Below are 17,637 nucleotides of genomic sequence, written 5' to 3' on the forward strand. Positions count from 1 at the left end.
AAGAAAAAAAAACATCCAAACCAATCATGCCCGTGCGTGAAAAGTGTTTGCCCTCTAAACCTAATAACTTGGTTTTGTCACCCTTGGCAGCAACAACTGCAATCAAGCTTTACTGATAACTGGCAATGAGTCTTTCACATCTCTGTACGAACGTCTTGTTTAGAATCATGCCACAGCATCTCAATCTCTTAGACTTGGCCACTCCAAAACCTTCATTTCGTTTTTTTAAGCCATTCAAAGGTGAACTGGTTTGTGTGCTTTGGATCATTGTCCTGCTGCAGAACCCAAGTACGTCTGAGCTTGAGGTCACGAACAGATGGCCGGACATTCTGTAGCAGCAAAGCAGCCCCAGACCATCAGATTATGTATTAGTTTTATGCCGGATGTAAAGGGACACACACCTTTCAAAAAGTTCCACTTTTGTCAGTCCAAAGAATGTTTGTTGGTAAATGTGAGATAGGTGGTTGTGTTCTTTTTGGTCAGCAGCGTTTTTTGCCTTATAAATTTCCTATGAAGTCCATTTTCACCCACTCTCTTCCTTATTATGAAATCATTAACACTGACCTTAACTGAGACAAGTGAGACCTGCAGTTCTTTAAATGTTGTTCTGGGTTATTTTATGACCTCCTGGATGAGTTGTTCAGACCCTCCAGTGTTCCATGTTTTCTCCAATTGGGAATAATAGCTCTCACTTTGGTACTCTGGAGTCCCAAAGCCTTAGAAATTGTATTTGTAACCTTTTCCAGACTGATAGATATCAATGACTCATCAGTTCTTGATTTTTTTTTGTATGATAATCTGAAAAATTTAAGTATATCAAAAAGGCAAAAACAAAAGAAATCTGTAAGGAGCCAAATACGTTTTCACGTCACTGTATAACCAAATAGTTTGAGCTCAAATAAATGAAGTCTTGTAACTAAAACTGACCATTCCTACACATTACTCAACAGTTTTAAGTTTGTGGACATTTGTACACTCAAAATAGATCTTTCTCATTGGCCCCTGGCCCATCTGTTTGCATATTGGTTGTGTCCTCTTATTACTGATATTCTTCATTGGTGTGTAGTAATTTCCCCTGGACAACCTTCTCTCATGTCTTGCTTACACTACAGCATTCTCTAAAACATTAACTAAAGGAGACGGAAAACCTTCTTAACTTAGATTAGAAGTCAATGTAAAAAGATTTTTATTGGTCAATTTATTATTATTATTATTATTTATTATTATATTTATTATTTATCACTACAGTATAAATACATTATATTAACATAAGATTCATATTAAAAAAGTGAAAATAACAAAAATGAAGAAGATCTTTGTGTGTGTCAAAGATGATATGCAGAGAGTGGCTAGGTGTAGTTCATTAAAAATATAATCACATTGTATCATTTAGAAAAGTATAACCAGGCCTGATCATTAGTACTGTGGTAACTAGTAGCAAACGTATAGTCAGTACTGAAAATTATTAGACAGTATTGAGGCTGATGTATTTTGATTTGAATTAGGTATTCTGTCATCTCTGAGATTATTTAGGTTACTGGGAGGATATGAGGAAGACATTAGGATCAGTAGGCGAGTAAGTGTTATGTGGAAGGTTACTGGAAAATAGAACAAAGGAATGAGGATTTCAGGATTTTCCTTTCCTGTCAGCCTTTAGTTCTCCTGAAATTCCTGCGGCTCTTTGTTTTCTAGCGATCTTTTGTCCTGCCACTTCCTGCTCAGGGTTGTGGTAAGAGCGGAGCTTACCTGGAATTTTTGAGCTTCAGGCAACAATATATGCATACAGTTATTATTTGGGTTATGCAAGACATCACATTGGATATAAATGAAACAAATGAGATGCAAATGAAGTCTAGACTTTCAAGTTTAATTTAAGGGGTTGAACAAAAAATATGCTATGAATCATTTAGAAATTACAGCCATTTTTTCTACAAAGCCACCTCATTTCAGGGGCTCAAAAGTAATTTGGTAAATAAACTTTACTATTAAATTCTTTGCAGGCAATAATCCACACGTCTGGAACCCATAGACATCACCAAAAACTGAATTTCCTACGATTCCTACGATATGATTTTAATGCAGTTGTCTACAGTTGCTGGCTTGTGGGTGTTTCTGCTTTAGTTTTGTTGATTGGGTTCAGATCAGGTAATCGACTCAGCCACTGCAGAATATTCCACTTCTTTACCTTAAAAAATCCTGGGTTAGTTTATTTATCTGCACTGTGAAGCTCAGTTTAGTCAACCCTGCTGCTTTTGGTAAATCGCTGTATACTTCAGAATGTATCCTTCTGTCTTCTGTCTCCTGTCACATCTTCAATAAACACTAAATCAAATCAAATCAAATTTATTTGTATAGCGCTTTTAACAACTGGTGTTGGCACAAAGCAGCTTTACAGAAACATGATTACAGGACAAAGAATCAGGCAAAAACATTAAACATACAAAATACAGAAATACTATTGACCCAATGCCACTGGAAGCCATGCATGCCCATACTACCAGCACCATGTTTAACAGAGGCTGTGGTGAGCTTTGTGTCGAGCCGTTCCAAGCCTTCTTCTTATCATTCTAGTACAGGCTGATCTGTCCAAAGAACGCTGTTCCAAAACTGGACTGGCTTCCTTAGATGTGTTTTGTTAAAGTCAGATTTGGGCTTTCTAATAATGATTTGCAGCTTGTGGTGAAGCCGCTGTATTTGCTGTCATTATGTCTTTTCTTTACGGTAGACTGCGATACTTGGGTGGATGTTGTGATTGTTTTTTCTTTTTTTTAGGATAATGATGGTCTGTTTCATTTCTATTGAGAGCTCCTTTAACCAGATGTTGTGGGTTCACAGCAAAAGCTTGCAAAGCAATGCAACACCTGGAATCATCTCTAGACGTTTGACCTGCCCAACTGATGATGGGTTAATGAAGGAATAGCCATGAAGCTATTGAGATAAATTATTTTAGAGCCCCTGAAACTAGGAGGAATTGTAGAAAAATATTTGTAATTTAATTGCATCTCATTTCAAATCCAGTGTGATGGCATGCAGAGCCCAAGTCATGAATATGTGTTACAAATATTTGTCCAAATATTTATGGTTATTTCCTAACTGTATATAACCACTGCCATACTCTATTGACAAGCAATGTGAACATTAAGCTACTACTAATGTTCCTGCACTCAGGAATGCTGCAACACTGTCACTGGGATGGGTTTCCTCCTGTTACTGCACTAACAAAACATCTCTTTGAACAAACAGGTCTCGCCAAGGTCAACGAAAGAAGTTACGTTCATGTGTCCAGCATAAAATCCAGAGGTGGGCTTAAAAAATGGACATATGAGTGCTGCCAGCATTGCTGCATAGTTAAAAAAAGTGAAAAGTCAGTCCGCAGTGCTAGATAGATAGATAGATACTTTATTGATCCCCGAGGGGAAATTCTTGATGCTCTCTGCAGACGAGACCAAGATAAACTTTAAAAACATATTTGGCTTCAATTGTGTCAAGCATATGTGGTGGCACTACAATCTAAAGTAATTGTGAATCTCTCACTTTCATAAGTTAATCAAACTCAGGTGTAAGTAAACTTTATTGAAAATCATTCATTATTACAGGCTTTTCTGTTTAAACTTGTTTGTAAATTTAAATAGTTAAGTTAGGCAACACTTTTCCATGCAGTTGTCTGTTTTATATAAGGCAACTACTTTGGAAAAAGAGTGTAGACTGCTGGTGAAAGCTGTCAACCAGGAACACATTTTTAAAAGGGTTACAGGTTTATGTACAGATGTGACCTTGTCTATGAGGACAGATTCATTTCTTTTAACATCAGTGACCTTTTAAGTGAAGGTCAGTTTTCTCAGAAATGAATCTGAATATTTAACTTCCGTTAGCATTTCCAGCACAACCGTCCCTACTCTGAGTCAGCTGCTAAAAACGTCTATGGGTATATGTTGGTTTCAACATTCAAAGTCTAAAAACAGCTAGTTTATTTTCACACTATACCTCCTGTTCCACTGTGTGTGTGTGTGTGTGTGTGCGTGTGTGAAGGATAGAATGAAAGGGCCATTCTCTTCAAACATCCACAGTCTACCTGGAAATGAAGAGAAATGGGGGAAGCACCTGAAGTTGTTATTCATGGCTTCATCTTCAGCTGAGATCTTTATCTGGGTGAGATTTTATTGCGTCATGTTTCTGCACAACGTTTACACACATATTTACACGTTTACACTATACACATCTCATGTAGTTTTGTATGTTGTTTTTTTGTAATGTTCAGTAATTTGTTTTACAGGGTTAATAAATATTACAGTGGTATGAAAATGTTTGTGTACCCCTGATCATTTTTATGATTTTTCCATTATAAATCATTGGTTGTTCATATAAGCAATTTTAGTTAATTAAATCATATAGCAGATGAACACAGTGATATTTGAGAAATAAAATGAAGTTTATAGTTTTTAAATAAATAAATTTGGGCACCCTTTTATTGATTTGAATACCTTTAACACGAATAAGCTCATTGACCCTTGACCTACATCCACAGGTGAATCTAGTTATGAGAAAAGGTTAAGATGGACCATTGCAAGTTTTTCTCCTCTTTGTATCTTCTTTGAAGAGCCTTAAAACACAACTCTTAAATGACCTGAAAACAAAAATTCAACATCATGGTTTAGAGGAAGAATACAAAAAGCTCAATAATCTCAGAGATTTCAGCTGCAGTTTCCACTGTGAGGAACAGAGTGAGGAAATGGAAAATCAAAGGCACAGTTCTATTTAAGACCTGAAGTAGCAGAACAAGACACTTGCTCCCCACAGTAAAATCTGGTGCAGGTACTGGAATCTTGTTAAAGTTGAGGGTCACATGGATTTCAGTCAATATCAGCAGATTCTTGAGAACAATGTTTAAGAATAAGTGAGGAAGTTAAGGTTGAATCCGGGGCTGGATACTTCAACAAGACAAGGACCCTAAACACTAAACTCTGCTCACAATCTACTAAAGCTTTCATGCAGAGAAACAACTACAATGTTCTGGAACGATCATCTCAGACTCCAGACCTGAATATTATTAAAAATCTGTGGTGGGATTTAAAGTTCATTATCAGAAACCTGAATCAAACCTGACTGAACTGGAGATGTTTAGTAAAGAAGAATCAACAAAAATATCTTCAACCAGAAGCCAGACTCTCATTGAAAGCTATAGGAAACATTTAGACGCTGTTATTTTTGCAAAATGAGGATCTACTAAATACTGATATTATTTTTCTGTTAAGGTGCCCAAATTTATACACCTGCCTAATTTTTGCACACTTTCTGTAAATCTTATAAACTTAATTTCACTTATCAAATATCACTGCGTTCGTCTGTAATATGATATAATTAACTGAAATTGCTGATCTTAACAACCAATGATTCATAAAGAAAAATCATTAACATTTTCATACCACTGTAATACAAGTTAACTGTGTAAAAAACTGTGTGGAGATAAAAAAAAAACCCACAGTTATCTAATTCGTTACAGTAAAACATACTTAAACTGTGTATGTAAAATGCACTGACTTCATGCACTGAGTTCATCCCATATTTTGAATAAATATTACCTCAACATAAGTGTGTAGTCTTGTCTGGGCTCCCATCTTGGGTATTTAGATATACAGTGGTGCTTGGAAGTTAGTGAACCCTTCATGCCCCTTGGGGAGATTTACAAGAAATTCACACTGTTAATATCACAATTTGTATGAGCCAAGAATTAAGACAAGAACATTAAGACAAGAAAAAGACTCATACTGACCACCAAACAATCCAGATGACAGTGTGTGATTTTATTCCGAGAGTAAACACGCTTGAAAGTCTATTGGTGTAATGCTGGGGTTTGGTTAGAAATATACTTTGCAAAAATGAATGTGATGCAGTTCACACATATCTCAGCTCAGACTCTGGGTCTGATTCAGGCCAAAAAGCTCTGACCTGCCCTGTATAATAGTCATTTCAGCACTTTCAGTTTGTATGCCTGCTATGATTCCCGTCCCTGAAGCCAGGAATATGAGAATCTGAAAAAGTTGCTCTCTCTGGTTACTGAGTATAAACCACATTTAATCCAACTCCTCATGGCTCAGCCAGTGCTGCTCATTACTGTATTAAATACAAGATAAAATAAGATAATTCTTTATTATTCTGCAAAATGTTCTAAGATTCAGCAGTGCACAGGAAATAACACATGTCAGGAGATATAAAACAATATATAAAATCCACACATAGGTGGTTGACATATTTGGCTAAAAAAATATAAAATAAAATCTCAAAATTAAGTCACGGAAATCACTGGGTTATATTCTACCAACTCTTATATTTCAAAAAAATAAATATATATATATATATATATATATATATATATATATATATATATATATATATATATATATATATATATATATATTGTTTTGTAGATTTTTTCTTGAAATTTAAATTTATTTTTTCATTTACGGGCTTAGTGACTAAAATTGTCATATGGTGTGACACGAATGTTATTGTGTATTAAATTAATAATGGGTGTAATGTGATAATGTAATAAAGTCAATTTATTCTGATTAATATTATTATTATATAATAATATAAAAGTATAGCATTGCTCACGTGAAAATGTGTTACCTTGTGCATTATTTTTCATTATCTACACACATAGGAAGACATTTAATCGAATTCTTTCAATATACTTTAAATGATTTTGGAAATACCTTTTTATAAAAGTACTAAAATTCTTGTAACCTGTGCTGGCACCTTTCCCTATATGTCACTTTGAAGAGTTTGTGATAAATAACAATGTCACCATATAATGAATCACACCACACAACAATCTGTATGCAAAAATCTGTTTTAGCTGCATTTAGCAAACAAACAAACTTGGTTTGGCAAGTGACTGAAATCATTTTCAATTACAGCAGCATCACAAACTTGTTGAAGAACAAGTGAATTCTTGTCATGTCCTGTCTGTCCTCGTGCCTGTGTGTGTTCCACGTGACCTGTGCCCCTGTGTTCTGTTCCAGTACTTTTCCACCTGTGTCAATTTGTAGCTCCGCCCCCTAGCCCCAGGTGTTTCCACTTCCCTTGTGTGTTAAATAGCCCTCCTCTGTCTCTTGTCCTTCATTGGTCTTTGCACTAACCCCTGTTGTTTGTCGTACCTCTGTTTCTTGTGTTCATTCCTGCGCTCCTTGGTTTCCTGCTCTGTGTTTATCCCGTCTTGTTTTAGTTCCTTGTTTATCTTGTTTATTCCTGGTTATTGTCTCTGCTTTGTTTAGTTCATAGTCTTTTTTCATTCATTTGTTTTCCTTGTATAGCCTCCCTCTTTGTTTGTAGTTGATATTTATCTTGCTTATTCTCGTGCTCCTTAGTTCCCTGCTTAGTGTATATCTTTGTATATCTTTTGTTTATCCTTTGTTATTTTTAAGTTCCCTGTGTTTTCCCTAGTTTATTCCCTTGCCCTGTTTTAGTTTATCCTGCCTAGTTTTATAGTATCTCTTGTTTGTTTATGTTAGTTTTATATCACGTTGGTTTTCTTATTCATTTCATTGTTCTGTGTTTACCCGTCTATTTGTTTATTTGTTGTTTAGTTATTAAATTCCTATTCTTACCTGCACTTACGTTGTGTCCTCGTCTCCCTACCTGGGTCAATCCTGACAATTCTATTCAACATAGTAAAGAAGGTTTATAAGACATTAACTAATTCACTTACTGTATTCATTAGATGTTGCACTTTTTTTATCTGTTGAATGTTACATGTTTATTTAATGCATCATTAATTTTTATAATAAAAATCAACAAAACAATGATCGATCAGAAAGCTGTTGATGTTTTGTTAAAAACAGTATGCCACTAAACATCGAGACACATTTGGCTTCTACTTGAAGAAAAACATGAAGAAGCATGTGTTTATAATATATGCCTGTACAGGTTTTGTGCTGAAACTGGATGTTCAGGTGTGCTACAGTGGACTGCAACTGGGTCAGATTGAACTTTTGCGTTCAGGAGTAACTGAGTCTGCATGTATGTCTGAGTAAGTGAGTAAATCTGCATTAATATGCTGAATAATATGCTATCAAAATTTGTTAAACGAAAAAAAAAAAAAATATTCTGTGATTCTGTTATGTGATTACTAATTAGAATGCTCTGTCAATTTTTATTAGCAGTGACAGCTTGCACTGTGTGTTTCAGACAGCAGAGGGCAGGAATGATCAAACTTCCCATCAGAGGAAACCATTCCTTTTTTTTTTTTTACAAAAGGAGAAAAAATGTTTTTAATGTGATTCTGGGGGCGAACTGTAACGTCTGAGGCTATCATTCCATTTATACTGAGGTGAAGTGCACGGTTACATACTGTAGATGCCAATGCTAATTCTAAAAGATAGATAAGATTAGATACAATTCCACAATTTACATGACAAACTATATTAAAAGCATCCTAACGTCCTAAGCAATGCTAACACACTGGCTGGGTTTATAAAATGAGATTAAAACAATGACTGACTACAAAAATATGTTCTTTATTTAAGGACTAAGGGCCCAACAAGGAACTAAGAATAAAGTAAAGAACACAGGGTGGACCAGCCACAGTAAAATATGTCCAGAATGAGGGCAAACCAGTTTGTAAAATAGCACGTTATCTGCAGTCAGAGTCACAGACTACAGAGTGAGGATATCTTACGACAACATCACAGGAGCCATCTTTCTCTCTTTTTAAAATCATAAATCGGATATTACTCTCCTGCTCCTGGAGCCTACAGGTGGAAGGAGACGTTACTCACTGGAAAAAGGCAGATGGGTAAGAAAAATATCTATATCCTGTCTATATTTATGACAGGATTCCTATATACGGATCAAGACAGAATTAGTCCTGGATTACACTGCATTCTGAATAAGGAAAATCAAAGCTTAATTCTTAAAATAGTTCTAGCATTTCTTCACAAATAGTAATGATAAATGTTCAGGTGTCAATATGGACATAAATAATATAACTGTTGTTTGGGTTGAGATGGGTAAAGTGTCAGTTTAGAGTTGTGCTTTTACATGCCATATTAATTTGGTTTGTTTATTCTAAAAGGCAATTACAACAAAAATGAATTTGCTCTTTATGTGCAATAACATGATTAGATAAGCTTAATTAACTAAAAATCTCCTGTAATTATTTAAGAAAATAGTGTGCTGGGGCTTAAATTAGTTCCTAAAGCTTTGACCTAAACCTCACATTACTCACTCTGAAACAGCTCTATCCTTTGAGATATTGGTATATATTACTGGTATGCTGCTGTTCTGACGGTGCTGAAGTTGAGATGAAGTTGCTGTGTGTTTCAGATGCCAGATCACAGTCAGTGTCGATTGGAATAGCGATAGCGTTCTGCATTCTGGGGGTGTTTGTGCTGGTCTGTGTGCTGCAGATTTTCTGGAAGAAGCTGAAGAAATGCTGCAAAAGAAAGAGTAGGTCTTTATTTTATTTTACTGTCCTACCTTTATTCATGGCTTTAGTGAGGTGAGGGTGATGATACTCCTCTTCTCTCTCTCCTCTTACAGGGCCTTCAGCTAAAGATAGAATCCTCAAGTAAGTAAACTCATATACACAGTTATTCATATATCCCATATCTATTATATTATAATAGCCTACTTACTGTATGTACATGTATCCCTAACTCTTAACTACAACTAAAAATGTTAAATAATAAAAAATATGCAGCCGAAAAGAACAAAATATGCAGCTGAATTGCTGCACTCGTTCCTGCCTAAAGAGAGTGTAAAGATGCTTCTCACTCTGCCCTAAAGAAAGGCTCTCAGTGGCTACTATTGGGTAGTGTACCTCATGGTGAGAGACATTGGCTGACCTAAGCTACTGCAGGACACAGAACCTGTACATTCTGGAGGTAAAAAATAAAAACATAAAGGAATATAAGCCTCCACAATTATTGGCACCCTTGGATAAGAAGGCTTCTAATAAGTTATTTTTTTAAATATCTAATATAGGACAACAATGCAAAAAAGAGACAAATCTAAGCTTTAATTTAAGTGCCATTATTTGGTGGGGAAAAAAAAATCACACATTAAGAAATAAATTGAAATCATGTGTGTCACAATTTTTGTCACCCCGTGGTGAACCTCCTTTTGCCACCAAGACAGCACTTAATCTTCTCCTGTAGCTCTTCAAAAGATGGGAGAATACAGAAAGAGAGATCTTCCACCATTCCTCTTTAAATCCTCTCTAAATCCTCCAGAGTCCTGGATCTTCTCATATGCACTCTCCTCTTCAGCTCACCCCACAGCTTTTCTCTTGGCCTGAGGTCTGGAGACTGAGATGGTCATGAGAGGAGCTTGATTTTATTTTGTGCCTTGTGAAACATTTTTGAGTAGATTTGGCCACATGTTTTATGCATATGCATTATGCTGCTGAAAGACCCAGTGACGACCCATCTTCAGCTTTCAGGCAGAGACCACCAGATTCTGATTCAACATGTCCTGGTATTTTAAAGAGCTCATGGTATCTTTACAAAGTTCCCGGGTCCTTTGGAGGAGAAACAGGCACACAGCATCATACTTAACAGTGGCTATGAGGTGTTTTTATGTGTACTCATCCTTATTGTTACACCAGACCCACTTAGAGTGGTTGTTGCCAAAAAAAACTTTATCTTGGTCTCATCTAACAAAACCACACAGTTCCAGTTTAAAATCCCATTACTGCTTTGCAAAATCCATCCATTTACTTTTATGATTATGACTCAGAAAGGCTTTCTCTGTGCTGCAGGTCTCCTAAACCGCTAGTTGGCATGTAGATAGCGCCTGATGGTAGTTTGGGAGACCTCACAACCCCAAGATGTTACCATTTGATTCAGTTCTCTTAGAGTGAGCGATTTACTTTACTTCTCCTTCTCCTACTGTGTGAGGTAGCAAGATACACTTGCGTCCTCTTCCAGGCTTGTTCGTCACTGTTCCAGCTGTAGATAAGGGCATCTGCAAATGAGTGGTTATTTTTGTCTAGCCATTGTCTGATTTATGAAGGTTGACACACATCTGCCTTACTTTAATAGTGTGTTCTGTTGTCTCATGTCTCATCTCATTTTAAAGAGTAAATAGTTTAAGAGAAATAGGCCTCTGTGTAATGCCATATTCATAACCCACTTTATAACCTACAGTTGAAATGACATAACTGGTTCAAATACATTTATTTCCAAGTAAGTAAGGGTGCCAATAATTGTGAAACAGGTCATTTTATTAAAAAGAATTATTTCTCAGTCAGGATTTTTTTTTTCACTTGAGTTGAAGGTTGCTTTTTTTCTAAATTTATTCAGAGTGAGATTATGTGTCTGCAATAAAAATATGTTTATTTTAAGGCTTTTAAAATGAGGGCGCTGTAAATGTAAGTTCAAGTTTATTTTTTATTTGTGCCTTCACAGGAAGCAGTTTTCTTGTACCATCAAATAAAATTTACAGTGGTTTGCAAAAGTATTTGTACCTCTTTTTATATTTTTCATCTTACAACTCAAATTTATTTTATTTATTTTATTTTACAACTAAAATAATTGTGAAGTGGAATGCAATCAGTCACCTTCATAAGTCACTTAATTAGTTAATAGAGTCCAGCTTGGTGTAATTTAGTCTCAGAATAATTACAGCTTTTCTGTATTGACCTCAGTGTCAAGACCAAGTAACTCACCAGACAGATCAGAGATAAAGTTGTGGAGAAATTTAATGCAGGGTTAGGATATAAAAACATGTCCCAAGCTTTGAGCATCCCAAAGAGCACTGTACAATCCATTATCCAAAATTGACAGATCGAGTAAGGAGAGCACTGGTCATAGAATTTGCCAAGAGGCCCATGGTCACTCTGGAGGAGCTGCTTAAATCCACAGCTCAGGTGGGAGAGTCTATCAACAGGACAGCTATAAGTTGTGCACTCAACATATCTGGCCTTTATAAATATGTGGCAAGAACTAAACCGTTGCTGAAAGAAAGACGAAAGAAATTCTGTTTGCAGTTTGTAGCTGTAAGCCATGTAGGAACACAGCAAACATGAAAGAAGGGGCTTTGTTCAGATAAGACCAAAATTTTACTTAATGCAAAAAGTTATGTGTGGTGCCCTGAACACACAATCCCCACTGTGAAACATGGTGGTGGCAGCATCATGTGGTTGGGATGCTTCTCTTCAACAGGGACAGAGTTAATTGGAAAATAGTTGCAGATAAATACAGAGCAATTCTTGTTGGAGGCCCATTGAGCATCAGTGGCAAGACATGAAAATTGATGTTACTGAGCTGTTTTGTAAAGAAGAATGGGGCAAAAAGTCTCAAGATGCACAAAGCTGGTAGAGACTCTACCCCCAAAAGACTTGCAGCTGTAATTGCATTGAAAGGTGGCTCTACAAGTATTGATATGGGGGGAGGCTGAATACTTTCATTTCACAATTATTTTTACACACAATTATATTTTGTTGTTGTAAAGCGACAAATGTAAAAAGAATTAAGGGCTGTGGATACTTTTGCAAGCCACTGTATCTCATTATGAGAGCACCTAACTGGGCACTTGTTTTCCGGGAACTTATGGGCACTGTGTATAGTGGAACAGGAAACTTAGCTAGCTATAGACATACTCCCAGAGATTTTTAATGCTTTTTGTGCATGTCATAAAACATTGAAACTACACAATAATCAAGGGTAATATTCTGGTTATCATAGTTTTAATGAGGGAAATTCATGTGGGATTTTTTGTCACTTGTGCCCCATTTTTCTAGTGATTTTCATAGTCCTTAGTTTGGTTTGTTTCTCTGAAAAAACTCCATTTCAACACTTCCCCTAACCTACCCCTCCAGCCTAACAAGAATCAGAAAACCCTACCCCTAGACATGAACATGCGAAACAGAGAAACTGTGTCTCTTTTTACCAAAAAAAAAAATGCAGCACTTTAGGGCATGGAGGCACGAGGGCAGGATCCCAATTCTTTTATTATTTATTTTTTTGTCAATGAGTGTAGCACATATTTGCACAATGGTATTTTAAGTTATTAGCTATGTTAGCTTTATGTGTTTTCAATGCTTTGTAGCCAATTTTAAAATATTAGACACATACATACATTTGTATATATATTTATATGTTCAGTTGTCTGACTCTTTACAGGAAAGTTGGACTCAAGAAATCTTCACCTCCTTTCTCCGTCAGTGGGATTATAGACAAGAAATGACAGCTTGTGCTCATGATGTGCACCTAAAATGTAGACGTTAGTTTCCTCTGTTACATATTTATTTTTGTAATTGTATATTTTTTCTAGATTTGCTCACTTTTGCAGTATGTATGGGAATACCATTTGATTTGTACCTGTAATATAATGTAATATGTGTGTGAACCTTTACACAAAACCCAACTATAACTTACACATTAATGGGATTTTATGTATTTTTATGCATTTTTGTCTTGCTTTTATCATCATCATCATCATCGTCGTCGTTTCATTTTAGATTTTCATTTTAAAACCCTAGGAGAAATGAGTGAATCCTGTTTAAGAGTATCTTGTAACTTGTTCCAGCTCACTATTCTACTATGTTTTTCTGAAAGTGTACACTGTAATATCTAAAATGTTCTGTGTTTGTGTTGCGCAGCCCTTTCTATTCTTTGCTCACCATCAGTGTGTAGTCATTCCCCCAGGCTGCTATTTCATATGTGTTAAGTTATAGTACATATTGTGGTGCAGCTGCCTGGCCTCAGTGTTGAAGGTTATAAGAGCAAGTTACCATTTCTCTGCTTTTTGTTACTGGACGCTGCATTCAGCACCTATTACTGAACAGATTGTATTTGTATTAGTAAACTTTGCTGGATACAGTTTCCAGTCGAATTATGTTAAGGGAAAATGTAACTGATTGGCCACTTGGTGTCACATGTACTAAGAATTATAAAAAAAATTCAGGACTGGATACTGGATTAGGGCGCAGAAAGAGTGCTGTTTGTGTAACTTAAACAACGTAAACGCCGTTCACTTAATTTACTTAAATTCATTGTTTGTACTCACCTTATTGTGTTATTTAAGCTCAACTGATTTAAACTGTTAAAACTTGAATATATTAAGGCAGTTGGTTTTCCTGTGTGTACAGTTCCCACACACTCTTACACTCTGCAGTAGTGAAGATGAGTTGTGTTTTAGCAGTAAAAAGTAAAGGTGATTTGATGCAGTAACAGGATGTGGGGCACTGGGGCCGTTGGTTTGTGAGCTGTTGTGTTCGGGTTCAGGCCTGTGGTGGTTTCCTCTCGGCGGTGAGTCGAGCTGCAAATAGCTTGTGAGGTAAATCAAGCCGACACCACTCATGAATAGCAGCCAGTTAAGCAGCCCGCTCTGTTCCCCAGTTTTACACCAGGGCTAGACAGACTGACATCAGTGGAGAAAAGCCAAATGTCAGCCCCAAACCACAGATGGTGAAGACATCACGCTTTAGCACAAACTCTACCAGTTAAAGGTTTTAGAACACCCCTATTTTTTTAGTATTCCAGTAGCAGTGCTGTATGACCCTGACAAGCTGTTTTTTTATTATTTTATCTTCTAACACTTTATTACTGCACTTAAAGAAGGAGATTTTTGGCCTTTTGGGCAACAGTCCATTGCAATAGCCTCATCTAGAAGTTAAAAGAGAATGTACTAGTTTCTCAGCATTTGCTTTAGTTTGTTATCAATGCATTTTTTAGATAATTATTCTATGTGAATCATTTATTAGCCCTAAATCAAATGTTACTCAGATGGTTTAATATGCACTCTCATTTTAAACTGTCTTAAACAAGGCCTTTGAGGTTGCTTTTGCATTTTCAGGGTTTAAACCAGAGTGTTGGTGGCAATCACAAATGCAAAGAGGAAAATGTGATTCTGAGTGGTAGATTAGGTTTTCTGCTGTTCTGAAAAAAAAAAAAACAGTATGAACTACACATTCTCAGAACCATTCCACCATATCACCTGCACAAAACCTCAAAATTTAAGTTGATTTTAACATGACCTACATCCCAGAGCTAATAAAAAGGGCTCAAAAGTATACTTATTAAGTATGCATTAAAATTGTATGTAATATTGCAACTCTTAATTGCATTGCATTTCTCATAAAAGAAGAAACACATGATAATTGTCCTGCCACCTTGTGGGCAGCTCATTAACATTTAAAATAAACTAGTGCAAAGTTCAGTTCATACTAATTTAAATGAAATAGTGAAAATAAATATATAATCTACCACACTGGTTTGGATACTGAACTTGTAAGCATTTCCTCAACACAAAACAATATCAAATGTTTCGGCATTGTAGACGTTTTATGGACCTTTTAAACTCCAGTAATAAAGATGTTAAACTACAGTAATAAACCTTTTAAAAGTGTTCTGGCTGTAACTCCAGCGTAAGCCCACCAACCAATCAGCTCACAGCAGCAGTAATGCAGTGTTTTTACTGCCTAAAACATGTTTACTATATACTGAAATAATAAACTGAAATATACAGGTACATTTCCATTGCTTTCCATTCCATTTACATTATTATACTTTCCAAAAATACTGACCAGGTAGATCTTTTTTTTCTATTTTCAGTTTGAGCTTTTAGTTATTTAGTTGTCTCTAGTGGTTTACCATCATTTTCTGATATAGCGGGAGATGTGGGGGATGTGGGCAGGCTCCTTATAAACCTGTCCTGGATTGGCTGGCGCAAAAATGAATGATTCTCAGGTAAACGTTGAGTTCAGCGTTCACAGAAAAAAAACAACACTAGTGCAGATTGTCAAATATTATATAAAATAAGGGATGTCAATCAATAAAAATTTTTATCACGACAATATTCTGTGATTAACTGCATTTAAATGCACTTGTTCTTCTTAAGACTTAAAAAATGTATGTAAGAAATGTAATTATATTTTTATCTGTGGTGCCAATTAAAATACTAATGTATATTTGTACTTTTAATGGGGGGTTAAACCAGTGTTGCTTCTGGAATGAAGAATGCATGATAAATTGGATAGAGGTAACAGAGTTTGTGTTGTGCTGTAATACAGAGACTGCTGTGCTAAGCTCTTTTCTCTTATTTATTTTATTTCTGTAAGTAATGCCATAAATGTGATTTGGCAAACTAATAAATAAGCAAGTGAAATACCGCCAGAGTGAGTCTGAGTGTCCTATGTCCTCAATGTGCTTCTATCAGGGTCAGAGCTGGAAGTCTAAACCGAGACTGGAGCTCCGGAGCCTTACCTCTGAACACTGGGAGAAGTCTCCGCTGTCATTGTGTTGTCTGTGTTGGAGCATTTCAGCTGTACAGACAGAAAAACAGCTCGCTAGGAGGGATGAATTACAGTGGAAGTTGGTGGCATAATTAAGTTGTGTTAATTAAATAATAATGTGTTACTGATTCCTGTCACGCTGCGTGAATGAAGGATGAGGAGAGTGGACGCAAATGCAAGTAATCTTTAATAAATACGAAGAAACAATGAGACACTAAACCAAAAAACAGAACACTGTAAAACAAACAGAGCATATACGCAACCGGGTACCGCAACCGGCGCAAAAGGTAGGCCTGGGAGGCAAATTATGCACTGATGGTGAGTGAGCATTGAAGGGACATATTCAATATGCAAATATTTGCTGCTAGAAGCCAATAGAAAAGATGTACTTTTTGTGTTGGGTACACCTAATCTTATTATGTTTAGTGAGTCCCAGGTGTTCATTTAAGATAATATTTATTTAGAATGTGGGGAGAACCCTGTCCAAACAAAGTGAGTGCAAACTGTGTCAACAGCAGGAGAGTTTAATCACACCCATACCTTACAAATAAACTACTACACTGCTAAAAAGAGTAGAATACAGAGCTGCTACTGGTACTTGGGCTTTGCTCTTGCACTAACACACCACATATGCAGTATTGACAATAAAGCCTTCTAGCCATGTGACAACTGTGTAAAGAAGGGAGCAGTTTACCAGGGTCTCTAAAACTAATCAAACTGCACTGATGCCTCACACACAGTCACATATACTGTACTGTGTATTCCTTCTGCTTGATTGCAGAGTGGCTTCCAGAAGTCCCAAGCCTTATTTTTGTTAGGTGTGCTCAATTCTGTCATGTTGACCTAAATGTACTTAAATGTTTATGCAATGTTTTTTCAACAATTTAAACATAATACACCTACAACACCTACAAGCTGTTTTAATTAAACAAATATAACAAATGATCATTTTAGGTCTTAGTTTTTTTTTTTCATTTTAAGAAGCAAAGTTTATTGGGTTTAAAAACAGGTTTTACAGATTAGATAAATATATAACATTAAAAACACACAAAAAAATAAACTTTGAAACAAGTGGTATTGCTGAAACATTACCAGAATGTTTAAAACATTAAAATAAAACTGTTATAAGAACATGCAGACAGATTGGACATTCTAAGAATTTTAACTGTAATGTTCAGAAAGCGTTCTACTAACATAAATCTTTTTGCTTATGCTGTTGCTATCTTTGCTCACACTATCCAAAAATTTGCATAATTGTATGTAAATGCTCAGAGGGCCATGCAACATATTTTCTGCAGCTGTTTTTCTTAGTTGCGGTGGGGCTTTATCATCAAGGCAAAAGCTTAATCATGTATATAATTCCTCAATTATCTGGTGGGTCATTATTCTCAGCACTGTAT

The 17,637-nt window shown here is 36.0% G+C and overlaps 1 long non-coding RNA gene across 1 annotated transcript; it reads left to right on the top strand.

Moving 5' to 3' along the window:
• The first annotated feature begins 8,530 nt into the window (after positions 1-8,530).
• LOC103047762 (uncharacterized) lies at positions 8,531-16,118 on the top strand. Its single transcript, XR_001518414.3, has 4 exons — positions 8,531-8,794; positions 9,325-9,447; positions 9,541-9,568; positions 13,125-16,118. It is a non-coding gene; the product is annotated as an uncharacterized LOC103047762 (long non-coding RNA).
• The last annotated feature ends 1,519 nt before the right edge of the window (positions 16,119-17,637 follow it).

Source organism: Astyanax mexicanus, chromosome 18, assembly GCF_023375975.1.
Source record: "Astyanax mexicanus isolate ESR-SI-001 chromosome 18, AstMex3_surface, whole genome shotgun sequence".
Classification (NCBI taxonomy): domain Eukaryota; kingdom Metazoa; phylum Chordata; class Actinopteri; order Characiformes; family Acestrorhamphidae; genus Astyanax; species Astyanax mexicanus.